At 38.6% G+C, this 15535-nt stretch overlaps 1 pseudogene; it reads left to right on the forward strand.

Annotated features, from left to right (window-relative positions):
* The first annotated feature begins 9837 nt into the window (after positions 1-9837).
* On the forward strand, positions 9838-13737 carry LOC143382330 (transcription factor AP-2 gamma-like; annotated as a pseudogene).
* The last annotated feature ends 1798 nt before the right edge of the window (positions 13738-15535 follow it).

A 15535-nucleotide genomic window follows, 5' to 3' on the forward strand; every position in this document is an offset into this window, starting at 1 on the left:
GTTATGACTCTCATAATTAATTATTTCACCTGTGAACATTCCTTCATTTTATATGAGCTTTTTTGGGGTAGCTCATATCCAAATCATAAGAATGAGTGTGTCTTAAGTTTTAAAATTAGAAGCTGAAGTACTATTTTATTATCTCAGTCTAAGGTTGTTATTATGGCATGACAAACAACAGGCTATTGATTAAAATGGCTTTTTGATATGGTTTAGTGTTTCATAAATATGAATTTGTTGCATCAGATTGCCTAGGAGGATATCCCTAGCAATCTGATCTTAATCAGAGTCAATTGTATACATTTGTGATGTCTTTAGTTTTTCTATAAAACACATCACAAATAAAAATTTTTCTTTTGTGGTGCTAGAGATGGAACCCATCATATTACTCATGCTGGATAAGCACTCTACCATTGACCTATGCCCCCAGCCCAATTTTTCAGCTTCTTTTAGAAATACAACCTTGAGTATGTCATACCTATGAAGAAATAAATGCATTCAAAAATTGAGATAACTTTGCAGAATCATTCTCATGTATGAGTGACTATTATGCAGAGAAATGTATTTTCTTTTATGTTCATTCTTATAAGCTTACTATTTGCCCTCAGCTTGTTTTCTCCTAAGTTATAGCTCTTCACAATTGTTCTATCATCTCACCTATTAAAAATTTCTTTGAATAATTTTTGTAGCTTTGAAGCATTTCAAGATTTATCTGTTTCTTATAGACATATTATTTATCAGATTATTTATAAGAATAATATTCAGTTAAGAAAAATGCATATTTTATAATGATGTCAGAGAATCAAAATGATATTTGATCCTACCAACTTTTTCTTCAGGCATAATAGTATAAAAGAAAGAACAGTTCATATTGAAAACAGCAAGGAGTGAAGATTTCTGAGGGTATTTGAGACTTCACCTTGTGTGTATGTCAATTAGCTGAAAGATGCAGAAGTGCAGGAAATGCACTGTCCCAGTGCATAGGTAGAGAGATGCTCCTGTTCCAGGTCCTCACAGGAGGTGGGCACTGTGGGAGGTTACTCTGAATGACTTTTTTTTTTCATTCCTGAGCAGAGAGGCTTTGACCATCACTACATCTAGTAGTGACCTGGATATTGCCCTGGTCCAGGAAGTTGAGGATATGTCTTCAGACATAGAAATGTCATCCTGCAGCCTCTTGGGTAGAATTACACTCACTTGTCCTTTGTAACCCTGCCCTTCCTGACCTTTTTTTGGAATGGACTTTCTAAGAATGACGGTCCTCCCAATAAAAGCCCACTTCCAAACATGCTCCCTCTCTCTGGCCAGCCTCTCCTGACTTTCCCTTGCTCTCCCATTTGGGGAGCTTGAGGCTGAGAGCGGTGGAGCCATCCTGAAGCTTGTTTAAATGCAGAGTGTGTGTCTGTGTTTTATTTGGTGTCCCTGGAAATTCACATTAGCAACCTTAAGTTCAGTTGTCTGAGTGGGTCAGAGGCAGCAGGGCACCTTGTTTTGATCATAGGATTTCACAGTGACCTCAGGAATCAACTAAAATAGCTAATTTTAAGGCCTTCCAGTAAGGTTTATAAAGAAAATGATCATGTTTTAAAAAGTATCAGATTGTTCTTCCCAAGGAAATATTATACTATAAAAGTTGTTACTTCTTTTTTCTTTTTAAAAAAATATTATTATTGGCGCTGAGGTTGTGGCTCAGTGGTAGAGTGCTTACCTAGCACGTGTGAGGCCCTGAGTTCAATCCTCAGCACTACATAAAAATAAATAAATAAATAAAGATATTAAAATATGATTATTATTGTTGTTATTATTATTGATACCATGAATTTAACCAGGGGCACTGTGGTTAAGTGAACCACATCCCCAGCCGTTTTTATTTTATTTATTTTTTTTTAATTTAGAGACAGGGTCTTCTTAAGAGGGTTAAGATCTTGCTAAGTTGCTAAAGCTGACATTGAACCCATAATCCTCCTGCCTCAGTCTGCTGAGCTGCTGGCATGCACTATTGTGCCCATTTTTTTCTTTTTCTTCTTAATAATAAGCTTTGGGGTATGAATGAATGTGTTTGGCACTCTGAATACCTCTCTCCTACTATTGTATTTCAAATTGGATGTGGAGGTTACAGAAATTATAAATAATCATAACCTGAGGAAACTGTCCTCACAGGATTATTTGTAGGGTCTTAATATGTGATGACTTGTTTCACCATAAAGAAAATAACACAAATGCTTTTCATCCTAGCAGCAATCCTGTTGGTTGTGTGCTCTCCACTGTATAGGTGAGAAGGCTGAGGCAGAGGAACATCCCAAGATTAGTCAACTGGTTCATGCTCCCTGATTGCTCTGCTTCTCAAATCTGTGCTTGGTCCTCAGCAAGCTAAGGTTTCTGTTGGGGGAGGGGAGGGGAGGGAGACACCATAGTGGTGAGAAAAAAATGTGTGCAGAGGTGACTACAGGGGGAGCCATTGGCCATGATGGTCAGTGGACACTCATAAACGAAGGCCTGCTGGGACTCATCCCCACCCCCACTGGCTTCTCAGAGTAATGCTAGTAGATGCAAGAACATTTGCAACTGGGAAAGGGAGCAGGCCCTTATGTTAAGCAGTTCATGGGTTAATCCTCACTTGCCCCCCACCAATGGGGAATCCCCTTTGCATAAAATATGAATGACTCTGACTGGACTGCTAAAATGGTGGCATTGGAGAAATTGCCATGGTAACACTTCAGGTAGCAAAGCCCAAAGAGAATTCATTGAAATGCTCATAATACCCCAGTAATATAATGTTTAAGTAACACCCAACCACTTTAAGGCTTCTTCAACTTTTTTTTTTTTTGGTGTGTGTGTGTTTGTACCAAGAACAAATCAATTCTGCAGTTTGCTGAAGCTAATGAGCACCTTCTCAGAGTAATGCTAGAAGATGCAGAACATTTGCAACTGGGATTACAAAGAAAAGCAATTATTAAAGTGCAGTAATGAGAATACTAGAAATGTAAATATGATCGGCATCCTTGGCTATTAATTAGCATGTAAAAGAACAAAATCTGGTGGTGAACTTAATAACTACTATTACTTTGAAGAGATGAGAGACACAAACATTTCCAACTATGCAGTTATCACCAAAAATCTGTAATTTATATTGATAATAAATGCACAGGGCATGCTGAACCTATGTGGCCTGTCTACTTCTGTCATTGAAGTAAATGTTGAGTTTAGTTAGAGGTTAGTGAAGACAAAGATATAATTGTCTTTTACTCATGTTTGCATAGCCCCTTCCCTTCATTCCCCTGGATTAAGAACCCTGAGCCATGTGGGGCACTCCTTCAAGTCTCATGAACAACCTCCTGGGCTTTCAATTGGGCTTCTAGTGAACTCAAGTTAGGGAAGAGGATACCTTAAAAATATGGAGTCTTCCTGCTTGTGGTTCTTGCAGACTGCATTTAGGTAGCCCAACCCCATTTCCCAACACAGTTTTTATAATGATCCCCATAAACACTTGCATCATTATGTAGGAAGCACTCTTAGAAGCCAGTATATTTTGTTACTATTTGATATTCTCTCTTGTTTTGTAAGTATAGCTAGTGTTCCCATATAGAATTAGTTTTTGAATATTGAGCTAATAGCTAAGCGATCATTTCATTTTTTAATTTTCTATCTATGCAGTCACATCATCTGGAAGTTCTAACAGTTGCTTTTTCTTCTTTTCAGTTTATATGGTCTTCATTTTTAAATTTTCTTCTGTTTACTGATAGAACTTTTGGTACAATTATAACAGAAGCAGTGATATCAGTGAGTCATCTTCCTGATTTTAAAGAAAATCCTTCTAATATGTCCCCATTGAGTCGTGTGCTAGAACAAATTTTCAGCAGCTAGCAAGAGCCAATCATTAACTTTTCATGAGTTTTACAAATCAGTGTTAAAATATAGTCATTATTTAAAATTAAATTATAACTCCAACATTTGCAGCTGATGAGCAAGCACGTTTCGCACGGTGTTTGCTGCAAGCTGACTTACCTGTGGAGCACAGGCTTGAACTTATCTGGCTTAAGACCGGATGTCCTGAGATGTTGCTTCTGAACACCCTGGGAACCCAGTGCCCAGATCTTCTTGTAGAGAATCAGATGTGACTGCGTTACTATTACTGTCCTTGATGGAGTTTGCCTGCAAACACGATATTCTGTTGAGACATAGAAAGGCAACAGCGGACATGCTTGAAAACGAGATGTTTGCTGTCCTTGGGAGGGCCTGCTCGCAAACGAGAGGCTCCTTCAAGGTTTAGATAGGTAACAACAGACATGCTTGAAAACGAGGTGTCTGCTGTCCTTGGGAGAGCTTGCCTGCAAACGGGATGTTCTGCCAAGTGGGCTTGGAGGGCGCTGAGAAAAATTTTTTATCTGTTCTAACAAAGAGCAGAGCTCAGCATACTCCAGGTCGAGAGTAGTTTAGCCATGAAAAGCGGGTCACTTCTGATTAGAAAGTAAAACTTCTGTGTGCTATGTTTAATTAGTTGAAAGACCTGATTTATTGATGTTGGAAGGCTGCCTTCTTTGTTCACAATACTATAAAAAGATTGCTTGTACACAATAAAGGACTTTTTTTCTGCTGCTGCTTCGCTTGCTATGCTTCTTCTTCTTCTTTCTTTTCCCATGCTGACCTGCAAGTGAATTACTGCAACATTTGGCGTAGTCAGCAGGATCCAGCACCGAAAAGGTAAACACCCCGGGTTAAGAAAACGAAAGGGGGACTTTCAGGATGAACAAAATATCAAAAGGTATCGCCCCAGGTTGAAAGAAACTTTAGGAGGACTTTCAGAACTAACAAATATCGAAAGGCTTTGCCCCAGGTTGAAAGAAACTTTAGGGGAACTTTCAGAACTAACATGGGAAACTCCCAGTCCTTAAAGGAACAATATGTCGAGTTACTACAAGGATTATTATATTCCATAGGTGTGAAAACATCTCATAAGAGACTCAAGGAGTTATTTAAAAATATAGAATGTCATTGTCACTGGTTTCAGTATCAAACAAAGGTCCAGTTAAATTTAGGGGAATGGAAATTGGTTCAGAAAGAGCTCCGTAAACAGCATCAGGCTGGAAATGTTATTTTTTTAAAGATTTGGACATTGAGTAGCACTATTACTCAGGCATTACAATTATTAGAAAGCAATAATGATAAGGGCTCTCTTTGTGAAAATCAAGTTAATACATCAGAATCTGATAATAAGGTTAACAAAATGGAGCCCAAGGAAGATATTTGTGATACTATAGATGACTCTCCTAAATCAGATCTGGGTGATGAGGAAGATTCAGAAAGTTCAGATAGTGACTCTAGTTTGAAAGAAATTATGGAGGCCTTTGTGGAAAAAATGAAATTAAAGAAGCAAAGGTCTTCTCTTAAACCTACTACTCCTTCTAATGCTTCTCTCTTTCCAGTGACAAGGTATAGAGTTGATGTGGGTAGAGAACAACAACGTTTTTCATTTCCTTTTACTATGATACATGATGATGATGATCTTGCAGATCCCCCTGGTGGATTTGTTGATCCACCACATTGGTTTCCTATAACTAGACAACAAAACCTTCAAAATCCCCAAATGATTGATGTTCACTATACTGCAGTGGAATACAAGTTTATTAAGGATTTAAAAGCTGCAGTCTCTCAATATGGCCCTCAGTCTCCTTTTGTGTTAGGTATGTTAGAAAATTTGGGAACTTCTAAACTACTTATTCCTTTGGATTGGGAGGCATTAGCCAAAACAGTTTTGGAGGGATCTCAGTGGTTACAATTGAGAAGTTGGTGGGAAGATGAGGCACGAAAACAAGCTCGAGAGAATGAGGCTCAAAATCCCCTGGGACCTATGGAGGATAAGTTAATGGGGGAGGGTAATTACTGTGCCTATAGAGAGCAGGCTCAATATACAGATCCAGATCTTCAACAAGTTCTACAGGTTTTCTTAAGAGCTTGGAGACGTGTGATACCCATTGGTCAAGCACAACCTTCCTTTACTAAAACTGTACAAGGGGCTACTGAACCTTATACTGATTTTGTTGCCAGACTGCGAACTGCTGTAATGAGGGCAGTAGGTCAAGATCAAATAGCAAAGGTATTATTGGAAACATTGGCCTTTGAAAATGCAAATCCTGAATGTAAGTGTATTTTGGGGCCATTAAAAGGGCAAAATGCCTCATTAAGTGAATATGTGAGAGCTTGTGCTGGAGTGGGAGGAATTGAACATCAAGCTTCTGTTTTTGCTTCTGCCATGGAAGGAACCCTTAAACCCAATAAATCAGGAACCTGTTTTAACTGTGGTAAAGCAGGTCATTTTAAAAAGGATTGTAAGAAAAAATATAACAATAGTAACAATAGTATATCTCCCAGCGCAAAAAGGAAACCTACAGCAGTTTGCCGACGATGTAAACGAGGCAAACATTGGACAAATGAATGTTATTCTAAGACAGATAAAGATGGAAACCCTTTGCCCCCGTCGGGAAACTGCTCATTGGGCCGTCATCCCTGGGGCCCATAAATAAAGCGGGGATCATTTCTCATTTCTTTCGGGCATCTGTGACTCTCAAGTTGGGTCACCCACCAAACAACCCCAGGATAGTGCTAAGTTAACTATTGATAATCTTTATGTGGCTACTCAACAAAGTGCTGCTGCTGACTTACCAATTAATGAAAATGTCTTGATATCTCCTGGAGGTGGAATTTACAAAATAAAGACTGGTGTTTTCGGACCTCTTCCCTCTAAGAGTTTTGGATTAATTGTTGGATGTAGTAGTTCTGCCTTAAGAGGCATTCATGTTATTCCTGGCATTGTTGATCCTGACTTTACAGATGAAATTTTCATCATGGCTTATTCTACTCAAACCCTTTCTTTGATCAGAGGAGAACAAATAGCGCAGATTTTGCTGTTGCCTTTTTTTCAATTTCCTTCTAAAAATCAATCAAGGACTGGAGGATTTAATAATACAGAAAAAAACATATTTTGGGAAACCTTAATTACTGATCAGAGACCCTCTTTAACTCTAATTATACAAGGAAAATATTTTGAAGGGTTAATAGATACTGGAGCTGATGTCTCAGTTATCTCTATAAGACAATGGCCACAAGAATGGCCTAAACAAAAATGTCAAATAACATTAAATGGGTTAGGGGCAATAACAGATGTGTGGATCAGTTCTGGCCCTTTATCATGTCATACCTTAGAGAATATCGGATTTTTAACAGCCTTTTACATAATCAATGTTCCAATTAATATTTGGGGCCGTGATATTTTATCTCAGCTTGGAGCACACATTAATATTCCTTCAAAAAACTTGTAGCCACTGTTCAGTCCCCTCGAGCTATGCCATTAACCTGGCTAACCAGTACTCCTATATGGATTGAGCAGTGGCCTTTAAAAAAGGAAAAGCTCGAGGCATTAAAACAATTAGTTACTGAACAATTACAGGCGGGACATATTGAATATTCCACTTCACCTTGGAATTCCCCTGTATTTGTTGTTAAGAAAAAGTCTGGAAAATGGCGTTTATTGACAGATTTAAGGGAAATTAATAAATGTATTAAACCTATGGGAGGATTACAATTAGGACTTCCCTCTCCTGCTATGATTCCAAATAAGTGGTCAATTTCTGTTATCAATTTAAAAGATTGTTTATTTACAATCCCTCTCCAACCTAAGGATAAGGAAAAATTTGCTTTTACAGTACCTGAATATAATAATCATCAACCTGCTAAACGTTATCAATGGACTGTGTTACCTCAAGGCATGATTAATAGTCCTACATTATGTCAGGAATTTATTTCCAGAGCCTTGGAACCAGCTAGATAACAATTTCCTCATTATATTTTATATCATTATATGGATGATCTTTTATTAGAAGCCCCTACTAACATTGAACGTGACCGTTTTTATAAGGCAGTTCTAAAAGCTTTATCTAAATTTGGATTACAAATAGCTCCAGAGAAGGTGCAAATTGATTTTTCTTATTCATATTTAGGATTTGTTTTGGATAAACAAAAAATTAAGCCTCAAAAGGTTCAAATAAGAAAAGATAATTTAAAGACTCTTAATGATTTTCAAAAATTACTGGGAGATATCAATTGGATTCGTTCAACTATAGGAATCCCTACTTATCAATTGCAGCATTTATTTGCTACTTTAGAAGGTAATTCTGAACTACATAGTCCTAGAACTTTAACTAAACAAGCATCTCAAGAGTTAACTTTAGTTGAACAACGTTTAAATGAAGGATATTTGTCTTATATAGACTTAGAAAAATCTGTACAATTAATTCTTTTCCATACTCCTCACTCCCCGTCTGGAGCACTAACTCAAAAAGATCATATAATAGAATGGATTTTTTTACCTAATAAGTATAATATACGATTAACTACTTATATGAATAAACTAGCCTTTTTAATAATTAAAGGTAGATCTAGATTGTTACAATTGAGTGGTAGAGAGCCAAATCAAATAATTACTCAAATAACTCAGCAACAAATTTCTTATAATTTACAATTGAATGATAATTGGCAAATTGCTTTAGCTGGTTATTCTGGAGCTCTAACTACTCAATATCCTAAATCCAAAGTCTTTGAATTTTTTAGAAAACATTCTATGATATTAGTAAACCCTATTTCTTTGATTCCTCTTTCCGGTATTACTGTTTTTACTGATACTAACAAAACTTCAGCAGGATATTGGACTCCCATAGCTTCTAAAGTATATCCTCATGAGTTTTCCTCTGTTCAACCTGCTGAATTATGGGCTATTACCTTAGCTTTATTAGATTTTTCAAATGTTCCTCTTAATATTGTTTCTGACTCTCAGTATGCAGTTTTGGTGTGTACACATTTACCTTCAGTTAGCCTTCCTATTAATCCTAGGACTGTTATTGAAAAAGTATTTGCTTTTACACAAAGATTATTGTTACAGAGAACCATTCCAGTATATTTCACTCATATTAGAGCACATTCTACACTCCCGGGACCATTATCTAGAGGAAATCAAAATATTGATCAGCTATTATTCCCCTTACAAAAGGCTCATCTAGAACATGCTTTACATCACACTAACACTAAAGGTCTTTACAAAAAATAAAAAAATAACTCAAAAACAAGCACGTGAAATTGTAGCTAACTGTTCATCATGTGCTCCTTTTAATATTCCATACTGTCCTCCTGGTGTTAATCCATCGGGACTCCATCCTAATGCCCTTTGGCAAATGGATGTTGTTATAATTCAGTCATTTGGAAGACTAAGATATGTACATCATACTATTGACACTCATACTCATTTTCAAAGGGCCACAGCATTATCTTCAGAAAAAGCCGATGCAGTCATTTCTCATTTATTATCTTGTTTTGCTACCATGGGAATTCCTAGAGAACTTAAAACTGACAATGCACCTGCATATACATCACAAAAATTACATTCATTTTTACAAAAGTATGACATTACACATACATTTGGCATTCCTTATAATAGTCAGGGTCAAGCTATTATAGAAAGGGCTAATCGTACGTTAAGAGAATATATATTAAAAATAAAAAGGGGGGATATGGCTATGGCTTATTCACCTCAAAATATAATCCATAAAACTTTACTAACTTTAAATTTTTTAAATGTCTGGTCAGCTTCCGAGGTTCCTGCAGCTCAGCAACATTTCTCAACATTTAAATCTCAGCCATTATTTCTAAAATCGGAAATACCTATATGGTACAGGGATGATAATAAAGAATGGATTTCTGGGTTGTTGCACCACATGGGAAGGGGGTTTGCTCTTATTTCTACAGGTAAAACACCTTTCTGGGTACCTTCAAGACTTATCAAATTGCAGAATGAGCGACCCATTTGTCAGACAATTTCAGGAACTGGCAATGCAGAAAACTTCTACGATGGCAATGAGAACAGCAGACCCCCCAACATGGGGACAGATGAAAAAGTTGACTCAAGAAGCTGAAAAAACTCTTCAAAAGGCAAATCAGCCTTTAAATCCTTTTAATCTTTTTTTAGCTATGCTTGCCATTATTAATTGCCAGGTAAGTATAGTTTCTGCTCATTCTTTTGCTTATTGGGCCTATGTTCCTAACCCTCCTTTGGTGCGCAGTGTTTCCTGGGGAGAACCTGAAGTTTGTGTGTGTACTAATAATACTAATTTTTTTCCCACTCCTGTATGTGGGGGAATTGAAGATATTCCATTCCATAAAAATCTGTATAATATTTCAAATATAACTATAGCTGTTGAAGGAGTCCCATTGTGTATAGGGGCTCATTCTTTCTGTTTGCCTCTTATAGCACATAATGAAACTCATTCCTATAATACTTGGGGAGTTAATTATCGTAGTTATTCTACTGCTGTTTTTACTGTCATGATATCTTCCCGAGGATTTAATACCTCTGGTGTATATGTTAATCAATCATCCCTATCATCTGAAGAATGCTTTGTCAGAACTCATCTTCCTTTATGATCAGCTAAATATTTTGAAACCTTTTTAACTCATTTAGAGTGGGAAAAATGCTGTGATCATCACCCTAAAACAGTAGTCAAATATCAAAATATTACTATAGTTGATTGGAGTCCTGATCATTCTGAATTTATAGAAAGTTGGTCAAATCGTACTTTAGGATGGCATCGACATAATGGAACAATAAATGCTTGGGGTAATGAGACAATTAAAATGCAACATTATGCTTTGGTCCCTCCAATGTTACAGCATATAAAGTTTTCCAATATTCAAGGGGATATATGGAAATTATGGGCAGTATCTGGGAAACTCACTGTATGGACTGGAAAATTCACGTTAGATGTGTCCCGTTCCTCTCCTTTTGAAGTACATCTACATAATAATCTGACTTATTTTGCTTCTGCATGTGTTAAATTCCCGTATTCTCTTATGATTGGAAACTGGGAATGGAATGTAACTTGGGGAACAATATCATGTATAGACTGTTATCTTACTCAATGTGTAAATAGAACTAATAGAAATTAATAATTATTCTTTAGTTATTGTTAAAGCTTGCACAGAATTGTGGGTGCCTGTTAATTTGATTCGTCCTTGGTCTGATTCATTGTCTGTTACTTATTTGTACAATGCTGTTCAAGTTTTGTTACATCGCTCTCGACGATTAATAGGAATAGTTGTAGCTTCAATCCTTGCAGTTGTTTCTGTAACTGCCACTGCTGCAGTACCTGGCATTGCTTTACATCAAGGCATTCAAACTGCGGATTTCATGAGAACATGGCATCAAGATGCTCATTTATTGTGCCAACAACAAAAGGACTTAGACTCTCAATTGGCTACAGATGTGATCAATTTACAACATACTGTTTCCTGGCTTGGTGATCAAGTGACTATCTTGGCTACCAGAAGTGTACTGAAGTGTGACTGGAATTCTTCTCATATTTGTGTGACTCCTGTGCCATATAATACCAGTGATTCCTGGGAAATTGTTAGAAGACGGTTAAATGGACATCAGAATTTAACTTTAGAAATTATGAATTTAGAAAAGACTATTATGGACACCTTTAGTAAGACATTACCTGAACTAACAGGATCTGAAATTTTACAAAAATTATCTTCAAGTATTGCTAATTTAAATCCTTTAAGTCATTTTTCTACCTTGTTGTCAGCTTCTTTAGGTAACACTTTAACAATTCTTGTTTGTGTTTTGTTTTGTATATAGTCTTCCAACGCTGGAAAAAGAGAAGGCAATTGAAACATGAAACCTCCCTTATCGCTTCTGCTGTGGCTCATTTACAAAAACAAAAGGAGGGAGATGTAGAGAATCAGATGTGACTGCATTACTATTACTGTCCTTGATGGAGTTTGCCTGCAAACAGGATAGTCTGTCGAGACATAGAAAGGCAACAGCGGACATTCTTGAAAACGAGCCGTCTACTGTCCTTGGGAGGGCCTGCTCGCAAACGAGGGGCTCCTTCAAGGTTTAGATAAAGTTACAGCGGACATGCTTGAAAACGAGATGTTTGCTGTCCTTGGGAGGGCCTGCTCGCAAACGAGAGGCTCCTTCAAGGTTTAGATAGGTAACAACAGACATGCTTGAAAACGAGGTGTCTGCTGTCCTTGGGAGAGCTTGCCTGCAAACGGGATGTTCTGCCAAGTGGGCTTGGAGGGCGCTGAGAAAAATTTTTTATCTGTTCTAACAAAGAGCAGAGCTCAGCATACTCCAGGTCGAGAGTAGATTAGCCATGAGAAGCGGGTCACTTCTGATTAGAAAGTAAAACTTCTGTGTGCTATGTTTAATTAGTTGAAAGACCTGATTTATTGATGTTGGAAGGCTGCCTTCTTTGTTCACAATACTATAAAAAGATTGCTTGTACACAATAAAGGACTTTTTTTTTTCTGCTGCTGCTTCACTTGCTATGCTTCTTCTTCTTCTTTCTTTTCCCATGCTGACCTGCAAGTGAATTACTGCAACATCTTCTCTCAGGGCTTTGAGGACTCATCCCCGCCCCCACTCCTGCATCTCCCACCTAACCACAGGGCAGCATCTTTACATCTCCACCTGGCTGCTGTCCCACACTAGAGTCCCTGAATACCAGCCACTACCCTACTTTCCACTGTCCTACCAGCAGTTGGCTTACACTCATTTGGTGGATCCCTACTCACATCTCAGCAAAGCCTATGCTACAGCCATTAGCCCCCTGCACCAGCCTGTGGCCACCAGCAGCCAGCAACAGTCCTGGTCTGGCCACCAGAGGCAGGAGGGGGCCGTCCTGCCTTTGCACCTAGGGTGCCTGGCTGGCTTGCTTCCCCAACTCTATAGGATAGAGGGAGGTGCTGTGGGCGCCCTCGGGGATGCTTATAGCTGCTCAGACCTACTGTTATCCGATGGCGTGCAATGGACACTGCAGGTCTGGCAAAGTACCTGGGGCTCCACTACATGGCTCACCAGATGGAAGAGGTGCAGAACGTCAACCCACTGCTTGGGCCTGATCAGTCTGTAATCTGCAAAAGTCCCATTTTCCATGGCTAAGAACCCCCTGGGTGTCCCCTGTCAGCAGGATCTAGTGGTAGCCCTGATGAATCCCATGAAGTCTTCTGCTCGGTTCTGGGAAGACTATCTCTCTTCAGCTCCAGGTCCAAATATAAGTGGCTGTGGCTGAAGTGCAGAGGCAATTGTCACCTTCTGAATGCTTAAATGCCTCTCTGCTGGGAGGTGTTCTCAGGAAAGCAAAGTCCAAAAATGGCTGATTATTGTGGGAAAAGTTGGACAAGACTGAGCTGAATCTTCCAGCTGGAAGACAGAAAGCTGCTCTTGTGACCCCCCTGACATCCTTGGTGGAACAAAAAGCTGTTCACTTGGCTTGGTACTTTGCATATGGCTGTTAACTGGAGTTTCCTAGTAAGCCAGTGGCCAAATATTTAACCAGGCCTCACCTAGGAGGGTAAACCAAGATGGTAACAAGGAAGAATAATGTTGTGGGTGTCTTGGCAAGTGTGTAAAGAATTCACGGACCCCCTCAATTAAGACCGAGCACCCAATGGCAACAACAGGCCCTCCCTGGTCTTAGAAAACTACCACACAAGCACTTGTCTCATTTTTGCCTGATTATCCACAGGTTCTGCAGCCAGGTCATCTGTACCCCTGTGTCTGGGGTGCAGAACTACATCAAAGAAGCCACAATTGTCATAGACAAATCGTATATGAACCCCAGAGACCAGAGTCCAGCAGATTCTAACAAGACCCTGGAGAAAATGGAGAAGCATAGGAAGTAAAATGGGGGTGAGCACAGGGTGGGAAGGGAATGGACAGAGGAATCCATCTCCACTGGGACAGACTGGAGGCACTCTTGCTGGGGGAGGAGTTTCCAACCTGTCTTACCCAACTATCCAAAGTCCTCTGTCACTTGAGGCATGCAGGATCTTGACCTGTCCTCCAGGATCCCTGCAGCTTCTGTAGCACTGCAGTGTCTGTCCTTGAACACATGATCCCAAGGTGACAAGTACTGGTTTTTGTTTTGTTTTTACTTGTTCAGCATTTATTTTTTGGAACCCCATCTCTCCTTCCTCTGAAAGTGGTGCTACAGAGTATTAGAACCTTCTCATAAGTTCCCCAGGGCAGACAAGAAGTCATGTGCCTATCTGTTGAAAGTTCAGATTGATGATACTCAGACTATTAACCTACTTCAGTGATGATGCCCTCCAGGAGGAGGCAAAGATACCATGTGCTCTACTGCCAGTGAACAGGTGCTACTTTGATGCAAAACCAGTGCACAGAGGGGTCGTCTAGTGTAGGAAACTTGTAGAAACAATTCCTACTGAAATTTCATTTTTCTTTTGTCTCTTTTCTTTTTTAACTTTGAAAGTTAACTCGTTAAATGGGTGACTCTTTGGAATGACACGCTCCTTTAAGGAACTGAAAGTTTTGTTTGCATATTTATTTCAGATCTTGATTTTTCAAGTAAACTTCAAAAGGGTGGGCACTAAGTATCTGCTGCTGCCTGTCACCCCTCAAGCCCCTGTGGAGGCTCTGTATTTTGAGAAACAGTGTGCTGAGTGCACAGACTTTATTTATGCATAGTTTAATGGGATCTGTAAATACTGGTGCACTTCTTACAAGTTTTTGAGAAATAGGATTCGATTTTAATATTAACTTTTAATGGTGGTGGGATAATTCATAACATGTATTTCAATTTTATTAATCTGTACACAGGATATGAATAATTAAGAGGATACAGAGATTTGTTCTTAGTTCAAAAGATTCTGTTTAATCGGGGCTCTCTGTTCAGAAAGCAAGAACTTCACATCTTGTTCCCGTGAGGCTCATTCACTGTAAGGTGAATGTGTGTTATATTTGATATGGATAAAATGGAGGTTTAGAATTGAACTCCCTGCATGTAAATATTCCTCAAAGCAAAGTGTGCATATGATACCTGTATAATAAAAGTATTATAGAATACTGTGGAAAAATAAAAAAAATTAAAAAAAGTAAAATTAAATTATGGATATGTGAAACTAAGCCAATCATATTAAAAATACAGGTAATCAATTATCAAAACTCACATTTTCTGCTTTTTTATGGTGTCTTTCTATGATCCCTGCACTTCAGGCTGTTTATGTGTCATCTGTGTCTGTTAGATGGAAGTGTTCCATGGTGAGTGATTGCATGCCTTCCAGTTACATCACACTGAAGGCTTTGACTTGACCATGATGGGAATAGTTATAATAGGATAATGACAAAGACTGGAAACTAGGGCTTTTATTTTCCTTATTAGTCTATTGTCAGGCATAGACTAATATGCTTATAACCAAGATTGTGCAAATTCTAAACTCTTAACTAAAAAAGAAAGGAGAGAAGAAAGAAAGAGGAGAAAGAAGAGCTTCTCCTAGTGTGCTAACCTTCATATGTTACTTTTCTCTGCAGACATCTGTGATGCTCTGCTGGCTTCTGGCTTGCTCTGGGTGTCCTTCAGCAGCTCTTCAGAGCTGTCCAGTAGCCATGGCCTTGGCTTTGCACGTCTAAATCAGAGAGACTAAGAGTCAGCTGTTGTCTCTACTCCTTCCTCAGAGAGCT

This window comes from Callospermophilus lateralis, chromosome 16 (genome assembly GCF_048772815.1).
Source record: "Callospermophilus lateralis isolate mCalLat2 chromosome 16, mCalLat2.hap1, whole genome shotgun sequence".
Taxonomy (NCBI): Eukaryota; Metazoa; Chordata; class Mammalia; order Rodentia; family Sciuridae; genus Callospermophilus; species Callospermophilus lateralis.